Below are 26,887 nucleotides of genomic sequence, written 5' to 3'. Positions count from 1 at the left end.
ACTAATGGTAAAATCCCAACATACACCTACAAGGATTTTGCTAAATTTTAATTAGGTAATTCTGTTTTTTCAAGAGTTACATTGCTAGATTTTCAGTTGAGAAAATGAGATACGCACTTTATTTTCATTATATCTTCGTTAATTTTTATGCCATCAACTTAAAAAAAATTAATGGTCTTTTTAATCACTTTATTGTTAATGATTTTCGAAAAATTGATATGTTTTGGGTCATTTAGCTTCAAATGCAATAAACCTAGTTTGTGGCAAAAGAAAAACGTTATCCTCAACAAGCCATATCTTGGCTCCTATTTCACTTGGAAAAATTTTTCAAAAAACAATTTTAATTTCTTAAAATATTTACTTTTTTATTCTCACATTGACAATATATAACTTTTGAATCTAGTGCTATTCCCTACTTTCTGTCAAAATTTGAGGTCAATCGGAGTTTCTTTAACGAATTCGGACCTTAAACCGTTGGTTGACTCGACTATGTCTAGACCAAATTTCTCCATTTACTATACGTGTATTTGGATGCTAAGAGAGCCTCTTCTTTAAATTGTGTAGTACCTAAGCCATAATTAGACTTGAGTTACGAGTTAACGCCTGGCAAAGTTATTTTTACAAGACAATCAGATAGCGGCTGAGTTGCAGGTCAAATTAGCGTAGAAAAGCTCGCCGAACTTATTAACCTGACGCGTCAGGCAGGGTGCATGTCGGATTCTAATTATTATACGGCGCATTTCTCAAATACGATAGCGTTGCGGGTAAATGTTACGCGACATGCATTTGTAATATGTTTGTACTGCGTTGTACATACGAGCAACATCGACTAAACGGTCATTATTTACGGAGAGTTGCTTGCGTGCATCAATGCGAAAATGTAGGCATAGTCCGAGTGATAACGGCGAAAATTGCGCCAGCTGACAAGACCACCCACGCCTTTAAACAGCACAGAAATTGCCTACTTTAATGTAAAGTTAAAGTTCAAAACGTAAAGTTTTCCTGTTACTTGGAAGTATTGTTACTGTCTAAGTTCGTCGGATTCTTTAATCGAGGAATAAGTTGCATATTTATGTAAAGCTGGGTGGTAATTTGCGAGTTTGTTTTCTGAAATTAGGGTAGAATGAATAATGGTCTATAAGTATTGTTTCAATTGTGCGTTTTTACACTCTTTAGATAGTTTTTCCGTCAGGTGGCGTCAAATGGGTGAACCAAATTATTTCTTCAATTGTAAACATCTCATAGCAACAACCGTAAGGACAAAATTTCGGATAAGTTACATATTTATATAAAGCTAGGTGGTAATTTAAGTAGAAAAAACGTCCCAATTATGCGAATTTGCCTTCTGAAATTAGGGCAGGATGAATAGAGTCGTTAAGTATTGTTTCAATTGTGCGTTTTTCCACTCTACAGATAGTTTTTCCGCCAGATAGCGTCAAATGGGTGAACCAAATTATTTCTTCAATTGTAAACATCTCATAGCAACAACCGTAAGGACAAAATTTCGGATAAGTTACATATTTATATAAAGCTAGGTGGTAATTTAAGTAGAAAAAACGTCCCAATTATGCGAATTTGCCTTCTGAAATTAGGGCAGGATGAATAGAGTCGTTAAGTATTGTTTCAATTGTGCGTTTTTCCACTCTACAGATAGTTTTTCCGCCAGATAGCGTCAAATGGGTGAACCAAATTATTTCTTCAATTGTAAACATCTCATAGCAACAACCGTAAGGACAAAATTTCGGATAAGTTACATATTTATATAAAGCTAGGTGGTAATTTAAGTAGAAAAAACGTCCCAATTATGCGAATTTGCCTTCTGAAATTAGGGCAGGATGAATAGAGTCGTTAAGTATTGTTTCAATTGTGCGTTTTTCCACTCTACAGATAGTTTTTCCGCCAGATAGCGTCAAATGGGTGAACCAAATTATTTCTTCAATTGTAAACATCTCATAGCAACAACCGTAAGGACAAAATTTCGGATAAGTTACATATTTATATAAAGCTAGGTGGTAATTTAAGTAGAAAAAACGTCCCAATTATGCGAATTTGCCTTCTGAAATTAGGGCAGGATGAATAGAGTCGTTAAGTATTGTTTCAATTGTGCGTTTTTCCACTCTACAGATAGTTTTTCCGCCAGATAGCGTCAAATGGGTGAACCAAATTATTTCTTCAATTGTAAACATCTCATAGCAACAACCGTAAGGACAAAATTTCGGATAAGTTACATATTTATATAAAGCTAGGTGGTAATTTAAGTAGAAAAAACGTCCCAATTATGCGAATTTGCCTTCTGAAATTAGGGCAGGATGAATAGAGTCGTTAAGTATTGTTTCAATTGTGCGTTTTTCCACTCTACAGATAGTTTTTCCGCCAGATAGCGTCAAATGGGTGAACCAAATTATTTCTTCAATTGTAAACATCTCATAGCAACAACCGTAAGGACAAAATTTCGGATAAGTTACATATTTATATAAAGCTAGGTGGTAATTTAAGTAGAAAAAACGTCCCAATTATGCGAATTTGCCTTCTGAAATTAGGGCAGGATGAATAGAGTCGTTAAGTATTGTTTCAATTGTGCGTTTTTCCACTCTACAGATAGTTTTTCCGCCAGATAGCGTCAAATGGGTGAACCAAATTATTTCTTCAATTGTAAACATCTCATAGCAACAACCGTAAGGACAAAATTTCGGATAAGTTACATATTTATATAAAGCTAGGTGGTAATTTAAGTAGAAAAAACGTCCCAATTATGCGAATTTGCCTTCTGAAATTAGGGCAGGATGAATAGAGTCGTTAAGTATTGTTTCAATTGTGCGTTTTTCCACTCTACAGATAGTTTTTCCGCCAGATAGCGTCAAATGGGTGAACCAAATTATTTCTTCAATTGTAAACATCTCATAGCAACAACCGTAAGGACAAAATTTCGGATAAGTTACATATTTATATAAAGCTAGGTGGTAATTTAAGTAGAAAAAACGTCCCAATTATGCGAATTTGCCTTCTGAAATTAGGGCAGGATGAATAGAGTCGTTAAGTATTGTTTCAATTGTGCGTTTTTCCACTCTACAGATAGTTTTTCCGCCAGATAGCGTCAAATGGGTGAACCAAATTATTTCTTCAATTGTAAACATCTCATAGCAACAACCGTAAGGACAAAATTTCGGATAAGTTACATATTTATATAAAGCTAGGTGGTAATTTAAGTAGAAAAAACGTCCCAATTATGCGAATTTGCCTTCTGAAATTAGGGCAGGATGAATAGAGTCGTTAAGTATTGTTTCAATTGTGCGTTTTTCCACTCTACAGATAGTTTTTCCGCCAGATAGCGTCAAATGGGTGAACCAAATTATTTCTTCAATTGTAAACATCTCATAGCAACAACCGTAAGGACAAAATTTCGGATAAGTTACATATTTATATAAAGCTAGGTGGTAATTTAAGTAGAAAAAACGTCCCAATTATGCGAATTTGCCTTCTGAAATTAGGGCAGGATGAATAGAGTCGTTAAGTATTGTTTCAATTGTGCGTTTTTCCACTCTACAGATAGTTTTTCCGCCAGATAGCGTCAAATGGGTGAACCAAATTATTTCTTCAATTGTAAACATCTCATAGCAACAACCGTAAGGACAAAATTTCGGATAAGTTACATATTTATATAAAGCTAGGTGGTAATTTAAGTAGAAAAAACGTCCCAATTATGCGAATTTGCCTTCTGAAATTAGGGCAGGATGAATAGAGTCGTTAAGTATTGTTTCAATTGTGCGTTTTTCCACTCTACAGATAGTTTTTCCGCCAGATAGCGTCAAATGGGTGAACCAAATTATTTCTTCAATTGTAAACATCTCATAGCAACAACCGTAAGGACAAAATTTCGGATAAGTTACATATTTATATAAAGCTAGGTGGTAATTTAAGTAGAAAAAACGTCCCAATTATGCGAATTTGCCTTCTGAAATTAGGGCAGGATGAATAGAGTCGTTAAGTATTGTTTCAATTGTGCGTTTTTCCACTCTACAGATAGTTTTTCCGCCAGATAGCGTCAAATGGGTGAACCAAATTATTTCTTCAATTGTAAACATCTCATAGCAACAACCGTAAGGACAAAATTTCGGATAAGTTACATATTTATATAAAGCTAGGTGGTAATTTAAGTAGAAAAAACGTCCCAATTATGCGAATTTGCCTTCTGAAATTAGGGCAGGATGAATAGAGTCGTTAAGTATTGTTTCAATTGTGCGTTTTTCCACTCTACAGATAGTTTTTCCGCCAGATAGCGTCAAATGGGTGAACCAAATTATTTCTTCAATTGTAAACATCTCATAGCAACAACCGTAAGGACAAAATTTCGGATAAGTTACATATTTATATAAAGCTAGGTGGTAATTTAAGTAGAAAAAACGTCCCAATTATGCGAATTTGCCTTCTGAAATTAGGGCAGGATGAATAGAGTCGTTAAGTATTGTTTCAATTGTGCGTTTTTCCACTCTACAGATAGTTTTTCCGCCAGATAGCGTCAAATGGGTGAACCAAATTATTTCTTCAATTGTAAACATCTCATAGCAACAACCGTAAGGACAAAATTTCGGATAAGTTACATATTTATATAAAGCTAGGTGGTAATTTAAGTAGAAAAAACGTCCCAATTATGCGAATTTGCCTTCTGAAATTAGGGCAGGATGAATAGAGTCGTTAAGTATTGTTTCAATTGTGCGTTTTTCCACTCTACAGATAGTTTTTCCGCCAGATAGCGTCAAATGGGTGAACCAAATTATTTCTTCAATTGTAAACATCTCATAGCAACAACCGTAAGGACAAAATTTCGGATAAGTTACATATTTATATAAAGCTAGGTGGTAATTTAAGTAGAAAAAACGTCCCAATTATGCGAATTTGCCTTCTGAAATTAGGGCAGGATGAATAGAGTCGTTAAGTATTGTTTCAATTGTGCGTTTTTCCACTCTACAGATAGTTTTTCCGCCAGATAGCGTCAAATGGGTGAACCAAATTATTTCTTCAATTGTAAACATCTCATAGCAACAACCGTAAGGACAAAATTTCGGATAAGTTACATATTTATATAAAGCTAGGTGGTAATTTAAGTAGAAAAAACGTCCCAATTATGCGAATTTGCCTTCTGAAATTAGGGCAGGATGAATAGAGTCGTTAAGTATTGTTTCAATTGTGCGTTTTTCCACTCTACAGATAGTTTTTCCGCCAGATAGCGTCAAATGGGTGAACCAAATTATTTCTTCAATTGTAAACATCTCATAGCAACAACCGTAAGGACAAAATTTCGGATAAGTTACATATTTATATAAAGCTAGGTGGTAATTTAAGTAGAAAAAACGTCCCAATTATGCGAATTTGCCTTCTGAAATTAGGGCAGGATGAATAGAGTCGTTAAGTATTGTTTCAATTGTGCGTTTTTCCACTCTACAGATAGTTTTTCCGCCAGATAGCGTCAAATGGGTGAACCAAATTATTTCTTCAATTGTAAACATCTCATAGCAACAACCGTAAGGACAAAATTTCGGATAAGTTACATATTTATATAAAGCTAGGTGGTAATTTAAGTAGAAAAAACGTCCCAATTATGCGAATTTGCCTTCTGAAATTAGGGCAGGATGAATAGAGTCGTTAAGTATTGTTTCAATTGTGCGTTTTTCCACTCTACAGATAGTTTTTCCGCCAGATAGCGTCAAATGGGTGAACCAAATTATTTCTTCAATTGTAAACATCTCATAGCAACAACCGTAAGGACAAAATTTCGGATAAGTTACATATTTATATAAAGCTAGGTGGTAATTTAAGTAGAAAAAACGTCCCAATTATGCGAATTTGCCTTCTGAAATTAGGGCAGGATGAATAGAGTCGTTAAGTATTGTTTCAATTGTGCGTTTTTCCACTCTACAGATAGTTTTTCCGCCAGATAGCGTCAAATGGGTGAACCAAATTATTTCTTCAATTGTAAACATCTCATAGCAACAACCGTAAGGACAAAATTTCGGATAAGTTACATATTTATATAAAGCTAGGTGGTAATTTAAGTAGAAAAAACGTCCCAATTATGCGAATTTGCCTTCTGAAATTAGGGCAGGATGAATAGAGTCGTTAAGTATTGTTTCAATTGTGCGTTTTTCCACTCTACAGATAGTTTTTCCGCCAGATAGCGTCAAATGGGTGAACCAAATTATTTCTTCAATTGTAAACATCTCATAGCAACAACCGTAAGGACAAAATTTCGGATAAGTTACATATTTATATAAAGCTAGGTGGTAATTTAAGTAGAAAAAACGTCCCAATTATGCGAATTTGCCTTCTGAAATTAGGGCAGGATGAATAGAGTCGTTAAGTATTGTTTCAATTGTGCGTTTTTCCACTCTACAGATAGTTTTTCCGCCAGATAGCGTCAAATGGGTGAACCAAATTATTTCTTCAATTGTAAACATCTCATAGCAACAACCGTAAGGACAAAATTTCGGATAAGTTACATATTTATATAAAGCTAGGTGGTAATTTAAGTAGAAAAAACGTCCCAATTATGCGAATTTGCCTTCTGAAATTAGGGCAGGATGAATAGAGTCGTTAAGTATTGTTTCAATTGTGCGTTTTTCCACTCTACAGATAGTTTTTCCGCCAGATAGCGTCAAATGGGTGAACCAAATTATTTCTTCAATTGTAAACATCTCATAGCAACAACCGTAAGGACAAAATTTCGGATAAGTTACATATTTATATAAAGCTAGGTGGTAATTTAAGTAGAAAAAACGTCCCAATTATGCGAATTTGCCTTCTGAAATTAGGGCAGGATGAATAGAGTCGTTAAGTATTGTTTCAATTGTGCGTTTTTCCACTCTACAGATAGTTTTTCCGCCAGATAGCGTCAAATGGGTGAACCAAATTATTTCTTCAATTGTAAACATCTCATAGCAACAACCGTAAGGACAAAATTTCGGATAAGTTACATATTNACTCAACTTTGAGAATATGAAACGGTTTTTTGGAAAGAATTGCGTAAATTATGTGTAAATTCAATTTAAAACAAAAAAGAATTTTTCCTATGTTAATTAAATGCGAAACTAAAATAAAAATAGCGAACCCTTAGATTTGAGCTATAGGGCTCATGTTTGGCGAGGATTTTTTTTACATCAGATGGAAACATTTGAGAGGGTATGAGTTAGAAAAAAAAATAAAAATTTTGTTTGAAGCGCCCTAATGTATATATATACCTATGTAAATGTAAACACTGCCGTACCTCGCCACCTCGTCTTGGATAGTGTGTAGTGGACTAGATAAGTCCAGTAACAATGTTATCCAAAGGGTTTAATTACATAGATCCACTTTCTCTTTATTTATAGGAAATTTTACATGCTCATATAATTTTTATTCTGGTATGACCTCTGATATTCCATGTAATAATTATTTCAATTGTTTATAGAAAGATACAAAAATAATAAAACATGCTTTGGTTTTTATTTCTTCTAAAATGTTATCGGAATAGGGTCAATATCATTGTGAAATTGTAAAAAAGGTTTTCCTTATTTATTTTTGTAAAACGATTTGACGCCTTGCAGATGAACAGTCTGGTGTGTCACAGTTTTTTATCGGCATTTGTTCCTTTTAGGTCCTACGAGCAAAAAAGCGTTTAATTTGGTAAACGTGTGGAAGATATTTTTCCAACTACGTTTATCTCAAAATATCACATTCTTTTCTGAAAATTGTCCTAAACTGACCGAATTCAAAATGTTTTAAACAAAACGAAAAACTCTCGAAAACTTTAATCTGCATTTACATAACTTTATTAATTCTATGAAAGGTTGGTTGAAGTTATCTGTATCGCTAGTAATGCTTATGGTTTTAGGTGCTATTAAATGAATGGTGCGGAAAACTTAAACTACATCGAAAAAGCTTGTGGTGGTACTGCCTACATGACTAGTATTGCGATCTTTAGAAATTAGACTTGCGTTAGGTAGATACTTTTTAAGTTTTAATAAATTACATTTTCTTAATATTAGATACGGTATCTCTCGATTATAAAATTTTAAAGTTAATCAAATTAATCAATGGAAAAATCTTCGTATTTTACAAATTACTATATTTATGTTGCTTAAATATTTTTTTTTCTATAATGTAATATTAAAGTGTACTAATTTCTGCTTAATTAATAAGTTAATGTTTCTATTGTTCTAAATATTAAATTAATTATAATTATTTTCAGATGTTAAAACATGGAGACCAGAGATACTATCCAATAATTTGACGAAGTTGGTAAGTCTTTTATTGTTTACATTATTTATGAATCCATTGTTATTATTCTAATTAATTTCGAGTCCACTCAATCATAATTAAAAAAATGCAAAGCTAAACCAACCCTTAACAATCGTACCGCTATGAATTACGATCCACAAAGTGGTGGAATCTTGGAACACTATAGCTGGATATTATTTCTTAAGAATCAGTCATAATAAACGATATGCCATTTTAAACAGAGTCATTATATCCAAACTTAACGCTGCAATTACTTCATATTAAGCGGTTGGTCAGTATAGGTGGAGTCATAATAAACGAATTCCACTGTATTCCATTGCTTTGTGATGGTAGGTACTTGTTGTCATTGTTTTTCCATAGATATAGGTAGTATTTCGTGGTGACAAGTTGGAAATGTATTTCCTGTTCTTTGCATTGTTTCGAGTATCTCGAATTGGGCTTTTACACTTAGAGTCGAAAGTTTCTTCGGCGGATTATGTTGCATCACGCTCCCGCTACTTAATGCCGGGGCTCTGTTTCAGCCATTACGCGGAATCCGAGAAGTTCTCGAAAGCTTTATTACCTGAGCGGAAAGTCTCGGGGAGTTTTGCTAGTTAAGAGTATGCAACGGGTCCAGATGTTAAATAGTCGTGCGTTGTTTTACCACCGCGAAAACACACCCGTCTCGTCCAACGTTCCCATTAAAATGACATGATATACGACGAGTACATGCACCAGCTAAAGTGTTGAGGTATCACAACGATTAATTTCACTGCAACGCTAAATTAAATTGTACCTGAACACGGCTATTCATGTAGAAATATTTAACAGCATAAACGTGAAATTCGCAAGATGTTGTCGTTTGTCTGTGATGATTTCAACAATTCTGTAAATCATTTACGTTTCAGCAACTCTTGCAACAATAAAAGTCTTTATACGATTATATCGAGTTATCGAGTTTATTAATTTGGATTCGGTGGATGAATACTTAAAGAAGTTTTATTAAAATTATTAATTATTCTGAACAAATTGTTCAAACCTATTTAGGTGCATACGAGGGTGCGTTTTTAAGTTAGCGAAATGGGTAGGTAGGTCATTGGAAAGGGTACTTAATCGAGCCATTACGAATTAAGCAACTCATTACTGGTATAAATACTAAGTTTTATCGTAATTAGGCCAGTAGTCTTTGAACTATTGTCGACGAAACAAGTCAATCGGGAACAAATTGTGAAATATGGAGAAAATCGAGTACCGCGCTGTTATACAGTTCCTTACCAAGCAAGGAAAATCAGTTCAAACCATACTGGAAGAGATGTCATCCGTTTGCGGGGACTCTCGCCCAGGTAAAATCATGGTTTACAGGTGGCATACCATCCTTAAGGAAGGCAGGCGACCACTCCGGAAATCATTTAAAAAGCCGAAAAATTAATACTGGAGGGTGCCCGACTTAAGAAGAAACAGAACGCAAAAATGGTACGATACAACCATTTTTAAAATTCTTTACGATCATCTTGGCATGACTAAAGTCAGCGCAAGATGGGTGCCTAGAATGCTCACTCCACCTCAAAAACAACAGCGTGTGGAGTTTTCTTGTGCGTTTTTGGACCTCTACAGTGAAGATAAAGATGGAGTATTGACTCGAATTGTCACTGGGGATAAAACTTTGTTCATCATTATGAACCTAAATCCAAACAGGACTCAATGCAGGAGCACAGAAAAAGGCACACCACCACCCAACAAATTCAAGGTGTCACAGTGAGCTGGGGAAATCTTGGCGATAGGCTTTTGGGACTTAGAAGGGATCGTGTTGATCGATTATAAAGATGAAGGTGTTTCCATAATCGGAGAATACTATGCTGCTTCAATTCTAGAGCGGTTAAAGGAAGCAGTCAAAGAAAAAAGAAGAAAATTGACCAGAGGTGTCCTCCTCCTACACGACAACGAGCCTGTTCATAAGAGCCGTATTGCGATGGTCGCCCTGCAGTAGGTGGGCTTTTGAAATTTTGGCTTCCACCCTACAGTCCTGACCTAGCTCCCAGCGATTATTACCTATTCCCAAACTTGGAAAAAGTCTTTGTGGGAAGAAATTTTCGAGTGAAGAATTGAATGATGCAGTTTCAGACAAAGGCAAAACATTTTTTTTTTTCAATGGTAGCATATGAATATACTGAAAAGGAAAAATAAATTCCTAATTTTATTTTCACTTCTTACTCCCCATTTCGCAAACTTAAAAACGCCTCCTGGTATGATCGTCTCTAGAAGAAGTCACAATTAAGTTTACAATTTTTGTCTTAAATATTGAATTTTCTTTTAGGAGGGGGGGAGTTAATTTAAATGAGTTCATATTTCTACTCCCTCTAAAAGTTCTATTTATTCAACATGATTCATGAAAGTGGACTTGCAGTTGTAGTTCATACAATGGTCATGAGTTCTTTCTTTAAATGTTTTACCTGTTTAGCCTATATAAATAGATCGTGTTACAAGAACTACAACATAATTTTACATAAATTCTTTTCTATATTTAATATGTTATATATTGGGATCCGTCAAATGGGCGTACACCATCTGGTGGCAAAATTTATAACTCGAATGAGGGAAAAATTTACATAGGAACTGTGCANTTTCAATTGTGCGTTTTTCCACTCTACAGATAGTTTTTCCGCCAGATAGCGTCAAATGGGTGAACCAAATTATTTCTTCAATTGTAAACATCTCATAGCAACAACCGTAAGGACAAAATTTCGGAAAAGTTTCATATTTTTGTGAAGCTAGGTGGTAATTGAAGTAGAAAAAAACGCTATAATAATGCAAATCTGTCTTCTGAAGTTAGGTCAGAATGAATGACGTCGTTAAGTATTGTTTCAATGGTCCGTTTTTCCACTTCATACATAGTTTTTCCGTCAGGTGGCGTCAAATAGGTGAACCAAATTATTTCTTCAATTGTAAACATCTCATAGCAACAACCGTAAGGACAAAATTTCGGATAAGTATCATATTTATGTGAAGCTACGTGGTAATTGAAGTATAAAAAACGCTCTAATAATGCGAATCTGTTTTCTGAAATTAGGGCAGGTTGAATGCAGTCGTTAAGTATTGTTTCAATGGTGCATTTTTCCACTACGTAGATAGTTTTTCCGCAAGGTGGCGTCAGATAGGTGAACCGAATTATTTCTTTAATTTTAAACATCTCATAGCAACCGTAAGGACAAAATTTCTTTTTCTAAAAAAGTTGGGAATATATGAAATAGATTGCATAAACTGTGGTATAAAATATGTTGGACAAACTAAGCGTTCGGTTTACTTTAGATTCAATGAGCATTTAACTCATGTAATTTGCCCTAAGGTTTCATGTTTATTCATCGCATTCCTTAATTTTGGGTTTTTCTTTTAAACCTAATATGAATTATGATATACAAAATACATATGCACTTGTTCAAACAAGTTGCCCTACTTCCTACAAGCCCTGGAATCCTCATTAATATGCGTGTCCAGTGCATACCTTCGCATGCAGAGATGCACAGCTGTTTACTTTGGACATAAAGTGTACCGCGTAACATGTGCCTTAACACAACAATACTTACATGCAATAGCGAACAGGACATTAGAATATATCAGAGCGCTTCAACTATTTTGCTATTTAAGGCTGCATGTACACCGCTGCAATACGTCGCGCGGTGAAAATACGCCGCGGCGAAATATCATGCAGTAAATATAGTTTTCGATTGTTTTGCTTGCACTTATAAATTAAATCAATGATAAAAGAGTGATGTGGTCCTTTTCAGGCTTTCCGCCTTATGATTCACGGTATCGTCAGTTGTGACTTGGTAGAGGCTGAAGAAGACGTCGACAGGGGACAGTGAAACGTTTGGAAAATCTCTAAATCATTCCCCATAACCTCCCCTTTAAGTCTGTAAAGTTTCAACGAAATAGCTTCAGCTGTTTCAGAGGTCGTACAAACTAAAAGAGAGGCAGGTAGTCAGACAGACAACCAGTTAGACAGTCCTATGTTTAGCCGCTACTATTTTATTTTTCTCGGCTGATGGTGAAATTAAAATTCGAAAAAGGTTGTTAGAAGTGTATGTTTGGAGTACGGCGCTTAAGGGTGCGAAACATGGACAGTAGGCGCGGCGGAAAAGAAAAGGTTAGAACCGTTCGAAATGTGGTGTTACAGGCGAATGATGAGGATACCGTGGATAGAAAAGGTTAGAAATGAAGATGTATTAGAAAGAATAGGAGAACAGAGGACTCTATGGAAGTCAATAAGAAATAGGCGAGTTAGGTTAGTAGGACACCTTTTCAGGCATGAAGGTCTAGTCAGAGACATATCAGAGGCAGAAACGGAAGTTAGGAGAGGTAGACCTAGATTAGATTACTAATAGCAAATAGTTAAGGATATGGGTTGTTGTAGCTTTAGGGAAATGCGAAGATTAGCGTAGGATAGGAAAGTGGAGGTGCGTGTCCAGCCAGTCTTAGGACTGACGACCTTATGATGCCTAATGGTGTAAGCTGTAAGATCATAGTGAGCGTCCAGTCTTATCTTTCCTCAGATGTAATATATTAAGCAAGAGAGCGGCGATTTGTACCTTCGATACATGTTATTCTGACACAACAACAGGACAGTGATGCATTACGAATGCCGACGGGTATTAGAATTTCTGCAGAGCTGTATGTCCAAATTATAAATTTAAATGAAGCAGTTAACAGCACGGCCAAGTACCCGCTTGTTTTGCCCTTATAAATTAACTGCTAGTTAAAATGAAAACAGGTCCATTTTCGTATCTATGTATGACTTAACGAGCTTGTTCCGTTATAAAATCGGAAACAAAGTTTTGTATGTCTACAGATAGCCAGTGGTGGCTCGGGGTTGTTCATCTAAAGAAAACATTAAATTTATTAGCTCCTGGGAAATTCCCTTGCTATTCGACGTTCGTCATGAAATTTGGTGCTGCAGTCTCTTCATTTTTGCATGTAAAACCTACACCTGGCATATAACTACCATCAGTGTTAAATTAAATGTTTCTTCAAACATTCTTCAGAATTTTCGTGTCTACTAATTTTTACATTAAGAGGAATCTCTTGGACCAGAAGACACGAAAAATTATTTATGACATTTTGGACGAGTCATTTTCTGATAAATATCTAGTTTGAATTTTCTTATAATAGCGTCACCTTTCACAGATTGTTTATTTTCTAAAGGTCTAACATTTAAAATTTCTCATTATGACTAAACATCATACGTTAATTAGTATCTCAAATTGATTCAAATTTTTCTTCTTTTTTTCTTCCACGCAAGTCGACAAAAGTCTGCGGATAAACAACCTTGAACGAATCTCAAAAAAACCGGAAACTAAAAATTATAATATATTTAGTGTCTAACTTTAGGGTAGGTATATATCAGGTTATAAGTATGTATTATTGAGGAAAGATGGAATAAATGAATATAAATATAGGAATGTTGGAGAGATATAAAATAGAAGATAGCACAGGGTCGATTCGCTTTCAACAAAAAAAAGTCACTTGTCTGATCACGAACAATTAATTTAGAAATTCGAAAAAGATTCTTAAAGGTGTATGTCTAAAGCGCGGCAGTGTACGGGTGCGAAATATGGACGGTGGGCGCAGCGGAAAAGAAAAGGTTAGAATCGTTCGAAATGTGGTGTTACCGGCGAATGATGAGGATACCATAAAGAGAGAAGGTTGGTAGGAAACCTTCTCAGGCATGTAGACCTTAGACAAAAATTTTCAGTCTCTCTTCAGTCTTTCAGCGTCTCTGAGAGCGTCTCTAACAGTCTTTCACTGTCTCTCAGTTATTACCTAGGTGTTTTTATGGATCTCTCACAGTCTCTGTATGAGAGACTCGAACGTTAAAATTGTTAATTCAGAGATTAGAGTCTCTCACAGAGAGACTGAATGAATAAAACTGAAAAATTGAGAGACTCAAGTCTCTCGTTCAGAGACTGGACACGAAATGAGAATCTCTCTATGAACGACTCGAGAGACGTTAAACAGTTTTTTTGACAGTTTCCCGACAGTCTCTCTCAGCGACACCAGAGAGACTCGATGAGAGACGGAGACTCGAGTCTCGCTTTCAGAGACTCTGAGAGACTGAACATTTTTATCTCGGGGAGCTAGTTAGAGATATATATGAAGCAAAAACAGGAGTTAAGAGGAGTAGAGGTAGATCCAGGTTAGATTATTGTTTACAAATGCCTAAGGATGTGAGATGTTCCAGTTTATAAAATTAGCTCAGAATAAGAAAATATGGAGGTGCGTGTCCAACTGGTTTTAGGACCAAAGGACTGACAACCTTGATAATGATAATTAAGGAAACAAAGTCTAGTAAGTACCAAATGTAATTGTGGCCATTGATAGCATCTAAAAGAGATTTTTCTTAACTTCCTTCACAATCGACTGATCAGAGGTAAATTGTGAATGTAATTCACGATGAAGGCTGATATAAAATTGTATTAGTTTTCATGAATGCTCTCTCTTTAGTACGAGAGATTTAAAAAAAAGGCACATTTTCGTTAGTTGTGAGACAGGGTTCGTACTTTTGCGGTTAATGTCCGTCTATTATGTTCGGAGTCGTCGGCAGTAATATTTGGGTGCTCGTGTTGGTTTTTAATTAGTGCGCGAAGAAGTGCCACCTCGGCCCGTTCGGCTCTTTTGCCAGTTAATATTCCGGGACCGACGGGTTGTATTCAATGGAGAAAATAGGTATAAAGTTTAATTAGTCGGTGTGTGACTGAGACTCGGACAGAAAATGTGAAAATTGTTGCGAATAGCGCCCGAACGTTATGAGACTCTTTGCTCTACCGACTATTTTAATTAAAATAGTATTTTATGGGGAAATGGTGGCTTTAAGTTCTGGAACAGGTCCAACTTTTCGTGTACTACGTAGTATACATGCATGCATGTATGTACGAGTGTATTATTACATGTATGTATGTATGTATGTATGTATGTATGTATGTATGTATGTATGTATGTATGTATGTATGTATGTATGTATGTATGTATGTATGTATGTATGTATGTATGTATGTATGTATGTATGTATGTATGTATGTATGTATGTATGTATGTATGTATGTATGTATGTATGTATGTATGTATGTATGTATGTATGTATGTATGTATGTATGTATGTATGTATGTATGTATGTATGTATGTATGTATGTATGTATGTATGTATGTATGTATGTATGTATGTATGTATGTATGTATGTATGTATGTATGTATGTATGTATGTATGTATGTATGTATGTATGTATGTATGTATGTATGTATGTATGTATGTATGTATGTATGTATGTATGTATGTATGTATGTATGTATGTATGTATGTATGTATGTATGTATGTATGTATGTATGTATGTATGTATGTATGTATGTATGTATGTATGTATGTATGTATGTATGTATGTATGTATGTATGTATGTATGTATGTATGTATGTATGTATGTATGTATGTATGTATGTATGTATGTATGTATGTATGTATGTATGTATGTATGTATGTATGTATGTATGTATGTATGTATGTATGTATGTATGTATGTATGTATGTATGTATGTATGTATGTATGTATGTATGTATGTATGTATGTATGTATGTATGTATGTATGTATGTATGTATGTATGTATGTATGTATGTATGTATGTATGTATGTATGTATGTATGTATGTATGTATGTATGTATGTATGTATGTATGTATGTATGTATGTATGTATGTATGTATGTATGTATGTATGTATGTATGTATGTATGTATGTATGTATGTATGTATGTATGTATGTATGTATGTATGTATGTATGTATGTATGTATGTATGTATGTATGTATGTATGTATGTATGTATGTATGTATGTATGTATGTATGTATGTATGTATGTATGTATGTATGTATGTATGTATGTATGTATGTATGTATGTATGTATGTATGTATGTATGTATGTATGTATGTATGTATGTATGTATGTATGTATGTATGTATGTATGTATGTATGTATGTATGTATGTATGTATGTATGTATGTATGTATGTATGTATGTATGTATGTATGTATGTATGTATGTATGTATGTATGTATGTATGTATGTATGTATGTATGTATGTATGTATGTATGTATGTATGTATGTATGTATGTATGTATGTATGTATGTATGTATGTATGTATGTATGTATGTATGTATGTATGTATGTATGTATGTATGTATGTATGTATGTATGTATGTATGTATGTATGTATGTATGTATGTATGTATGTATGTATGTATGTATGTATGTATGTATGTATGTATGTATGTATGTATGTATGTATGTATGTATGTATGTATGTATGTATGTATGTATGTATGTATGTATGTATGTATGTATGTATGTATGTATGTATGTATGTATGTATGTATGTATGTATGTATGTATGTATGTATGTATGTATGTATGTATGTATGTATGTATGTATGTATGTATGTATGTATGTATGTATGTATGTATGTATGTATGTATGTATGTATGTATGTATGTATGTATGTATGTATGTATGTATGTATGTATGTATGTATGTATGTATGTATGTATGTATGTATGTATGTATGTATGTATGTATGTATGTATGTATGTATGTATGTATGTATGTATGTATGTATGTATGTATGTATGTATGTATGTATGTATGTATGTATGTATGTATGTATGTATGTATGTATGTATGTATGTATGTATGTATGTATGTATGTATGTATGTATGTATGTATGTATGTATGTATGTATGTATGTATGTATGTATGTATGTATGTATGTATGTATGTATGTATGTATGTATGTATGTATGTATGTATGTATGTATGTATGTATGTATGTATGTATGTATGTATGTATGTATGTATGTATGTATGTATGTATGTATGTATGTATGTATGTATGTATGTATGTATGTATGTATGTATGTATGTATGTATGTATGTATGTATGTATGTATGTATGTATGTATGTATGTATGTATGTATGTATGTATGTATGTATGTATGTATGTATGTATGTATGTATGTATGTATGTATGTATGTATGTATGTATGTATGTATGTATGTATGTATGTATGTATGTATGTATGTATGTATGTATGTATGTATGTATGTATGTATGTATGTATGTATGTATGTATGTATGTATGTATGTATGTATGTATGTATGTATGTATGTATGTATGTATGTATGTATGTATGTATGTATGTATGTATGTATGTATGTATGTATGTATGTATGTATGTATGTATGTATGTATGTATGTATGTATGTATGTATGTATGTATGTATGTATGTATGTATGTATGTATGTATGTATGTATGTATGTATGTATGTATGTATGTATGTATGTATGTATGTATGTATGTATGTATGTATGTATGTATGTATGTATGTATGTATGTATGTATGTATGTATGTATGTATGTATGTATGTATGTATGTATGTATGTATGTATGTATGTATGTATGTATGTATGTATGTATGTATGTATGTATGTATGTATGTATGTATGTATGTATGTATGTATGTATGTATGTATGTATGTATGTATGTATGTATGTATGTATGTATGTATGTATGTATGTATGTATGTATGTATGTATGTATGTATGTATGTATGTATGTATGTATGTATGTATGTATGTATGTATGTATGTATGTATGTATGTATGTATGTATGTATGTATGTATGTATGTATGTATGTATGTATGTATGTATGTATGTATGTATGTATGTATGTATGTATGTATGTATGTATGTATGTATGTATGTATGTATGTATGTATGTATGTATGTATGTATGTATGTATGTATGTATGTATGTATGTATGTATGTATGTATGTATGTATGTATGTATGTATGTATGTATGTATGTATGTATGTATGTATGTATGTATGTATGTATGTATGTATGTATGNGTGCAAGTCATTGATATGATATTGCATAAATCACTCAGAATCACCTCACCAATTATATAACGTGAATCACTTTTTAAATCCGAAGTTTGTAAAAAGTACGCAGTAAACTGGACGGAATTTGAAGGCTAGCTTCCGGATTTGTTATTTCCGAATTTTATAATATGATTAGCATTGAAAACACGCTCACTTTCAACGAAATTTACTTTCTGAGGCTTTGTGTCAGCCCAATCACATATTGTGTCAATATTTATCTTTTTATCGTAATTTAAAAACTTGGAAATTGCATGGTACACTATAGGAACTACGATAAATTTTCCCTAATCGGCGCCATGTTTTTAGGCTCCTCCCATTTGACGGATCCCAATAGTCTAAAAGGTAGCGTTTACGAATAATTTGGAAAGAAACTTGTCTTTCTTTACAATAAAATGCATTACCTGTTACAAGGTAGTTCTAATTATACCAAGTGTAAGTAATTAAATGGTCACAACCGATTCTTATTTAACGAACTAAACCGTAATAAGTGCTGTTAGCTAGGCAGAAATTATATTGTAATTCCTTTTTCGTTGAAAAAAGATTATATAATTTTTAGGTATCTAGTAATTAAATTTTCCTTTCAATTCCCTAACGTGCTTCACTCTAAAAATAAATAACAAGACAAAAAGTATTTCTTGGAAATACATGATCCGCTCGTTGGAGGATTATTAAAACTTCTCAAGTATCTCTCCCACGTGTTTAATAATTTAGAATCCATTTACCAAAGCAAAACGAGCAAGTTCCCGGAAAGAATTTCTTTTCAGACGTAGATTGTGCTGGTAACAAGTTGATGTGTAATTATCGCCGCAGGACCATTATGGTCCGAAATTAGTCACGAAAAGTGAATAGGGATGATGACTGATTTTCAAAAACTACTCCACGATGTTTGTAGGTGCCTGTTTTATACAAAATAAATTTTATTTTCGAAAAGAATTCAGGTTTTTAAGGAAAAATTGGCGTTTTAAAGAATACGATTTAAACTTTACGCCAAAACGATAGAATAGTAATGGCGTCTATGTGTGACGTCACCGTTTCGTAAACAGTTGACACGTTGCATGTTTACATGCATTGAGATACATTCATTTAATTATTTTGAGCGATAGTTATCATGAATTCTGATGTGTATCGATGGTGTGCGGTTCCTCAATGTAATAATACATCGATAAAAACTCCGAATAAGTTGTTCATTAACGTTCCAATGAAAAAAAAAGTGAGAAATACATGGCTTAATCTTGCAAGGCGAGACCAAGCAGCTATATCTTCAAATTCTGTAATTTACTTCTGTGAACCTCCCAACATCAACAAGTCGATCCTTGGCAAATTTGAGCTATTTGCCTTGATAAATCCTTGTTCCATAGCTAACTTTTCTTTTTCGCACTCTTATAATAACACAATACTAATTTTTAACTATCAAAAATCAGATAAATGGAGCTTTAGTGTCTTTTGGTGTTAAATTATTTAAGTACCAAGAAAACACTAATAACAAATAACAATTTATAACAATAACAACGAAAACACAAGTAACAAAAAGGCACAGGAAAAATGCAACAGACATATAAGAACAAAGTGACAAAAAGAGCAAGATAACAAAACAGTAACAATAACAAAGATAACAACAAAAATGAAAACAATGTAGCGAATAACAATAGAATACAGAAGCACTTACGAATGGTAGTAGAGGCGGTAGACGAGAACTGTGTATAGATAAGAATTTTTGGAGTATTTATAGGACAGGGTTGTTCGTAAATTTGATAGAAAGTTCTAGAAGGAAAAGTAGTTAGAGAGAGGGTGAAGACACTAGTTTATAGGAATACATAGAATTAGACAGTATAGAATTAAAGAGAAAGCAATTAAGAGTAAAACCAGATACATATTAGTATGGGAGCGCATGCAGGTATAGCTGAAGTTGGAATTCTGGGTAAAAGTGATTGAGAGAACAATAGAGTTTAGATTGAAAGGAAACCAAAGTATTTATAATATAAGTAATTGAAAAGAATTGAAATAATATTTGAAGTGAAATAATATTTGGAATGAAATATTATTTGAAATGAAATATTTGAAATAGAAAAACTAGAAAAAACATTTATCTACATACAAAAAAACAATAAGAGTTATTTCGCCACAGAGCAAATAATATCTAAATGAGCAAAACAAGCTAACAAGTTCGACCGTTAAACAGAACGTTAGAATGTTTACGAAAGCGTGACGTCACGCGCCTCCTATTGGCGTTTGATCTAATATGGCCGATAGTCAGGTTTTGTACTTTTATTTTTACTAAAATTAACTTAAGCGCAGTTGTAATAAAAAACAAATACTGTTTTTTAGAATACTTTAGTTCTATATTATTAATTTACATCATAATTTTAGTGATTCTTGGTTACTGTCATCATCCCTATTTGGCAAAAGGCAAATTTCCCATTTTCTAACAACAACAATAACAACAGCATAATCTACCATTTTCTTCTCCTTTCGCGGCCGGTAACAAGCTATTGTTGCTTTATATTAGCGAATTGTAGAAAATCGTTTTCTCAGCCGTTGAACGGCAATTCGTAGATAAACGTTACAAGACTATGCGACGGTTCTGAAGTGCACGAAGAGCAAGAACATGGGAGGCCCCTGAACGTCGCGATTTGAGCGCGTTGCATGTTAGTAAAGACCCGAAGGTTCAATTCTTTGTTCGCCGTAGCAGATGACCTCGCTTCGATAAACAACAATTTCGATCCTATTGAGTTTCGTTCGGGAGGGGTGGCGGAATTTCCCGTCTTATTTAGCTCTCAAAGGAAAATTTTGCACTCGGCTGGATAAGTACACGGCTGAACATCGCATCAAGCTGGCACAGAGTAGACGTCGCTCTAAATCGGGTAAACGGTGTACATACGTTTGTACGAGGTCTGACCTATTGGAATTAGAACAGTGTTTTGATGCCATCATAGCCGGGGAGTGGTGATTCCTACTTTACAATTTACCCACCACTATCTCCAAGGATGAGATACGTTCAACCAGTGAACAGAGACCAAATCCATTGTTGCCAGTTTTTCATAGGAGGTAAGATCCACCAGAGTACTCTGGTGCTGGACGGGACCTCCAGTTTATGTTGATTAACGTCTCTAGTCTCTCTTCAGTTTCTCAGTCTTTCAGCGTCTCTGAGAGCATCTCTCACAGTCTTTCAGTTATTGCCTATCAGTCTTTCAGCGTCTCTCACAGTGTTTGTATGAGAGACTCGAACGATAAAATTGTTAATTCAGAGATTCGAGTCTCTCACAGAGAGACTGAATGAATAAAACTGAAAAATTGAGAGACTCGAGTCTCTCGTAGAAAGACTTGGATCTCTGAAATATGTTGAACCATGTCTATCGAGAAACCACTTATTGAGAGATTCAAGTCTCTCGTTCAGAGATTCGAGTCTCTCGTTTAAAGACTGGATACGAAATAAGGATCTCTCTATGAGCGACTCGAGTCTCTCGTTCAGAGACGCTAAACAGTCTTTTTGACGGTTTCTCGACATTCTCCCTCAGCGACACCAAAGAGACTCGAGTCTCGCTTTCAGAGACTCTGAGAGACTGAACATTTTTATCTCGGGGTGGTGATCCCTACCTTGTGATTTGTCCACTACCATGGCCTCCGTGACCGAAGTATTTAGTATTTAGATACGCTCAATCAGTGAATAGAGGCCAAAGCCATTGTTGCCAATTTATCATAGGAAGTGAATAAGATCCTCCGGAGCACTCTGCTGAGGGGGGGACCTCCGGTTTATTTTAACTAACGTCATGATTCCTACCACGGTCCTCATGAGCGAAGGATTTAGACATGCGTAACCACTTCCACTACAAATCCAACCTCAGATGGTCGAGCAGACGTGAAGATTTCCCACCTGGGTTCTCCGGGCGTCCCTTAGTATCAATCTCCATCAACGGTCGCTCGAAGGGACGAATCTTCTCCCAATTGGATTACTTGAACCCCCGCACTGGTAAGCCATCTCGAGTTCATGAGAGCGCCACCTTTCCCTAACCCTTGACTTCCTTTTCTGAGGGTAACAGGCGAGGTTACTTTTGCGAACCTCTACCGTACGTTTTTTACTAGGGCTCTAGTTTTTTTCCACATTTAATGGGATTAGTTGCGGGGCGATCATAGTTTTAGGGCAAACGTTGTGTGGGCTACCCGCAGGGATCACCTCAGACACTACGGTTAGATACTAAATGCCTAGTTACGCTATATATCTAGCGATTTGGGTATTTAACTTAGTTCAAGCACAGAATCAATATGGGACGACGGCGACGCGTCGTCCGCCCGTGCCAATGGGCGCAGGCCCGGAAATGCTTGAGTCTCGTATGATATTGCTGAACATGCTTACACGATTTTCCCAAGAAGTTTACAATAAGCATCAATAAATAATTACAAACGACGTAGTTAATGTCATCTCTTGAAAATTTGCCATTATGTATTAGTGATCATAATATAATCTACCTTATCCACCTCTAATCTAACCTAATCACTCCGAAGTCACGGGAAATTCCAAGATGCAAGACAATTGTACATTTTATAGTGTACTACATACAAAGGTATACGGAAAGTACGCTGCAATTTAAAATCAACAGAAGAAACATATTTTAAAATGTTCGGAAATGGTCAAATTATGGATCTATCACTACATTACTGCTCTGTGTTACATTACTTCTATTGGCACAAAAAGTATTCCACCCTACAGTGCTGGTTTGGCTTCCTGTGTTCTCTTTATTTTATAAGTTATAACGACATATAGTGAGCATTTATCATTATAACCATCTATAATTTTGTGACAAAGACCTTCCAAAAGATTATTTCCGACATTGTTATAACGAATTGAAGATCGTTGGAACCGGTTAGTATTTTCCAAGCACATTATTTTGCTGCATCGGAGAGTAGGTAACATTTTCAAATAAAAGCAGTTTTATAAAAAATAATCCCGTTATTTTTTGGTCAAACCTCGTAAAAAGTTTTAGACAGAAAGAAAGGGAAGAGACATGAAAAGAACCATAGTAGATATACAGAAAAGTAAAGTGTACCAACTGCACCGAGACAAATTGGAGAGTTTTACAGTTGACATGATGCAACCAACCGTGATTTAAAATACGGAAATGCGGATGTACTTGCCTACCTAATAAAACTGATAAAAAATTTAGAGCAATCTTTCTTGAAGATTCGCATTTATTTTTCTGATATTTTTACATTCAAAGACCTTAAATATAAGTACATAATAGAAAAGATGCTGGTTTAAAATTTAGCAAGAATGTTAACCCGAAAATACCTCTAAACGGATTAGGTTACCAGGGTTAATGCTTGTGATTTAGTAGGAGATCGGGGTCTGCTTTTCACACTCTTTTGGTCGATATACATATACGTAAAGCGAACTATATTGTTACGGTAACACTATTTATTCGCCGCACAACCAGTAGGGATGAAACGAAATATGTAGGTATCAATAAGTAGTTGTAATGAAAAAAAGTATCGAAATTAACAAAGTCCGCAATAAATTATCTGTGACAATTGACGTATCTTGTTTCTTGTTTCCACTTGGAACTGTAGTTATTTGCTGATGTGCTTTGGACACGCCCGCGGGAAAGTAAGGAAATACTTCATGAGGAGTACAACAGTCAAACTGAAAATAGATAACCCAATAATAGTAAGCGGTGCAGCGGTTAGAGGTTGGCTAGGTACGCAAAAGGTAAGGGTCGGCTTTTCAACTGCTTGGTTGAAATTATATCTTTTCTAAATTCCTGAGAAATTGAAAGTCCGATGCTGGCAACATGCTCAAATTCTGCATCTCTTTCTGTTACACATTAACTGGCGTAATGTTACTCCTTTTTCTTTATTAGTGTCCGCTGCAATTTCTACCTGGCATCTCTTTTCTATGTTTACCATATTCCATATACAGGGTTTGCCCGGAAAGTAATAGGACTGATTTCCTTCCGCCGCGACTGTACTTCGGAGCGTGCGCGCACCGACTGGATTCGGTAGAGGGCATTCCTGGCTAACGAACGAGCGGCTGGTGAGTTGTCTCCGAGCACCTGGAGAGTCAGAACAGGCTTTTTCGCGCGACGTGTTTCTGTGAGTGGTGCAAGCCGAAAATGCAGCGTTCGTTAGAGCAGAGGTACGCGATTAAATTCTGTGTGAAACTCGGTAAATCTGCGACAGAGACGTTTGATATGATCAAGCAGGCTTACCCAGATGTTGCTTTAGCAAGAAGTGGTGTGTTTCGGTGGCACCAGGCCTTTTCAGAGGGCCGGGAAGAGGTCGCCGATGAAGACCGTGCTGGAAGACCTTCGACTTCGACAAACACCGACAATGTGACTCGTGTGCGCGAAGTTTTGAACTCAGACCGTCGACTAAGTATTCGTTTAATTGCCCAGATATTAAATTTACCAAAATCTGTGGTTCATGACATTGTGACGGAGCATTTGAACATGCGCAAGGTGTGCGCGAAGATGGTCCCAAAAGTGCTCACTGACGACCAGAAATTGCGGCGAGTGGAAGTGTGCCAAGAAAATTTAAACATGTGTGAAAGTGACCCCCAATTTTTGAATAACGTAATCACAGGTGACGAGTCATGGATCTTTGAGTATGATCCCGAGACAAAGAGGCAATCTTCCGAGTGGCACACGCCGGCGTCTCCTCGCCCAAAAAAGGGAAGAATGAGCAAATCCAAAGTGAAAACGATGCTCATTGTCTTTTTTGACATGAAAGGCATCGTCCACCATGAATTTGTTCCTCCTGGACAAACCGTCAACGCCAAGTTTTACGTGGAAGTGCTCAAGAGACTCAAACGAAGGGTCAATCGGGTCCGACAAGACATCGCAGCCGACTGGAAGTTGCACCACGACAACGCCCCGGCTCACACCGCCTTTCTTGTGGACAGCTACCTGACCAAGGCCGGCATCCCAACGCTTCCGCAGCCGCCCTACAGCCCAGATGTGGCCCCCCGGACTTTTTTTTGTTTGCTCGCCTGAAAAGGCCGATGAAAGGCAAGCATTTTGAGACGACAGACGGGATCCAAGCAGCATGCACCGCGGCTCTTAAGGCTATTCCGGAAAATGCCTTCTGTGACGCCTTCAATGCTTGGAAATCGGGCTGGCAGCGCTGTATCGACGCAGAAGGAACCTATTTTGAATGTTTTTAAAGAATTGTAACGATTGGCTCAATAATTTTTTTTAAATCGACTCAGTCCTATTACTTTACGGACAAACCCTGTATAACGTCCGCCGTGAATAAAAGTAGACCACTCTAGTCTAGTTAGCATGCAGGTAGAACTGAAAGATGAACACACTATTTTAAAGTATTTGGAAATTGACTCTTTTATTTGAATAAACTTACGAAAAAGTCTCCTTTCTTAGCACTAAGTATCATTTTTTCTTATTCCACTCGGTGTAATAAGCCAGACATCAAATGCGGGGGTTGTTCCACAACGTAGACTGAGTAAGCGAGAGTGGTTTATGTTTTAATAATGTCAAAGCTTTGTTCACGCAATTAGTCGCACAGTTTCTACCTGTCGCTATAGGTAGCGCTCTCGCAGAATTGTTCAGTATGATACCATCTGTTTCCGCTGTTCAAAGGCGCTTTAGAGGATATGTCGAAGCTGGAGACAAACAAGGCGGAATCGACACGTTGCAGCGTATATATACGTGATTTCGTAGGTACCTAAATTTAGATGAACATGGAGTAATGCTTCACATACCTAAAGAGCTTACCAAGAAAACTATCGCGACACAAAAATTGGTCAATAAAATACCATGACACTGAAGGTTGTATGGTTGTATGGTTGATTTTGTCGTTAAATTTGTTTATTTTATATATATATTAATTATTTAATACTCATTATTTATTAGGATGATAATTAGGGAGTGAACACCGTTCGCGTGTCCGACGATCAGAATCAAGAAAGACTGCGTGTTGTTCTATGTAATAGATGCCGTTGGAATGTATTTTAACGAAACTTTAATGCCATACATGTGACATATGTCTCTCATATATGTTTTCACCGTGATTTCCACAAATAGTAGCTTAGTGTCCTAAGTAAGCCTCTGATAATGACGTTATGTCAGAAATATTACTGAATGTGTACCTACTCTGATTAAATATTCCTACCTCGGGAACTATTGAAACTAATTGGAAGAATAAAAAGTAATCTTGGGGTATTTTGTCTCTTTATCAACTTACGTAATCTACCGCCAACGTTTTGCCTTAAATTGAAAATGCTTCTTCAGGGTAGGCTTGTGGAAGTTATATAGTGAGTACCTACCTAATCAATTTTGTAAGGGTTGCGGATACATTTTAAATTCCACGGGGTAATACAAGACGTTTACAACTAAAATCACTTTTTAATAAATACTCACTCATTATACATTTACCGTCCTTATTATACGGGGTGTTTCTGAAATAAGTGTCAAGCCTAAGAGAGTGTTAACTAGATGCAATAGGCTAGGGGATCGCATGGTATACTTCATTTACTTTCTGTAGCGATTTGCCCCTTCCAATGTCTTGGATGCGCGCTGGCAAAATCGTAGGTAGGGAGAAAAAAGCTCATTATACTCTCGACTGTTGTTCATTAAACATACTTTTTCATACAGTACCTGCCAAAAGTTTTGTTCAATCATGAATAGTAGTGCGAG

At 35.4% G+C, this 26,887-nt stretch overlaps 1 protein-coding gene across 1 annotated transcript in view; it reads left to right on the top strand.

Annotated features, from left to right (window-relative positions):
• The window catches only part of LOC108744688 (alpha-catulin), a 296,147-nt gene that overhangs the window by 191,398 nt on the left and 77,862 nt on the right, over window positions 1–26,887 (top strand). Inside the window, exon 14 of the transcript XR_003231151.1 lies at window positions 8,222–8,271. The gene's annotated coding sequence lies outside the window, so the exon portion shown is untranslated. The remainder of the gene's footprint in view (window positions 1–8,221; window positions 8,272–26,887) is intronic.

The sequence above is a fragment of the Agrilus planipennis genome, unplaced genomic scaffold (genome assembly GCF_000699045.2).
Source record: "Agrilus planipennis isolate EAB-ADULT unplaced genomic scaffold, Apla_2.0 scaffold16, whole genome shotgun sequence".
Classification (NCBI taxonomy): Eukaryota; Metazoa; Arthropoda; class Insecta; order Coleoptera; family Buprestidae; genus Agrilus; species Agrilus planipennis.
The sequence above is the reverse complement of the archived record's forward strand: the minus strand, read 5'-3'. Positions and strand labels throughout refer to the sequence as shown.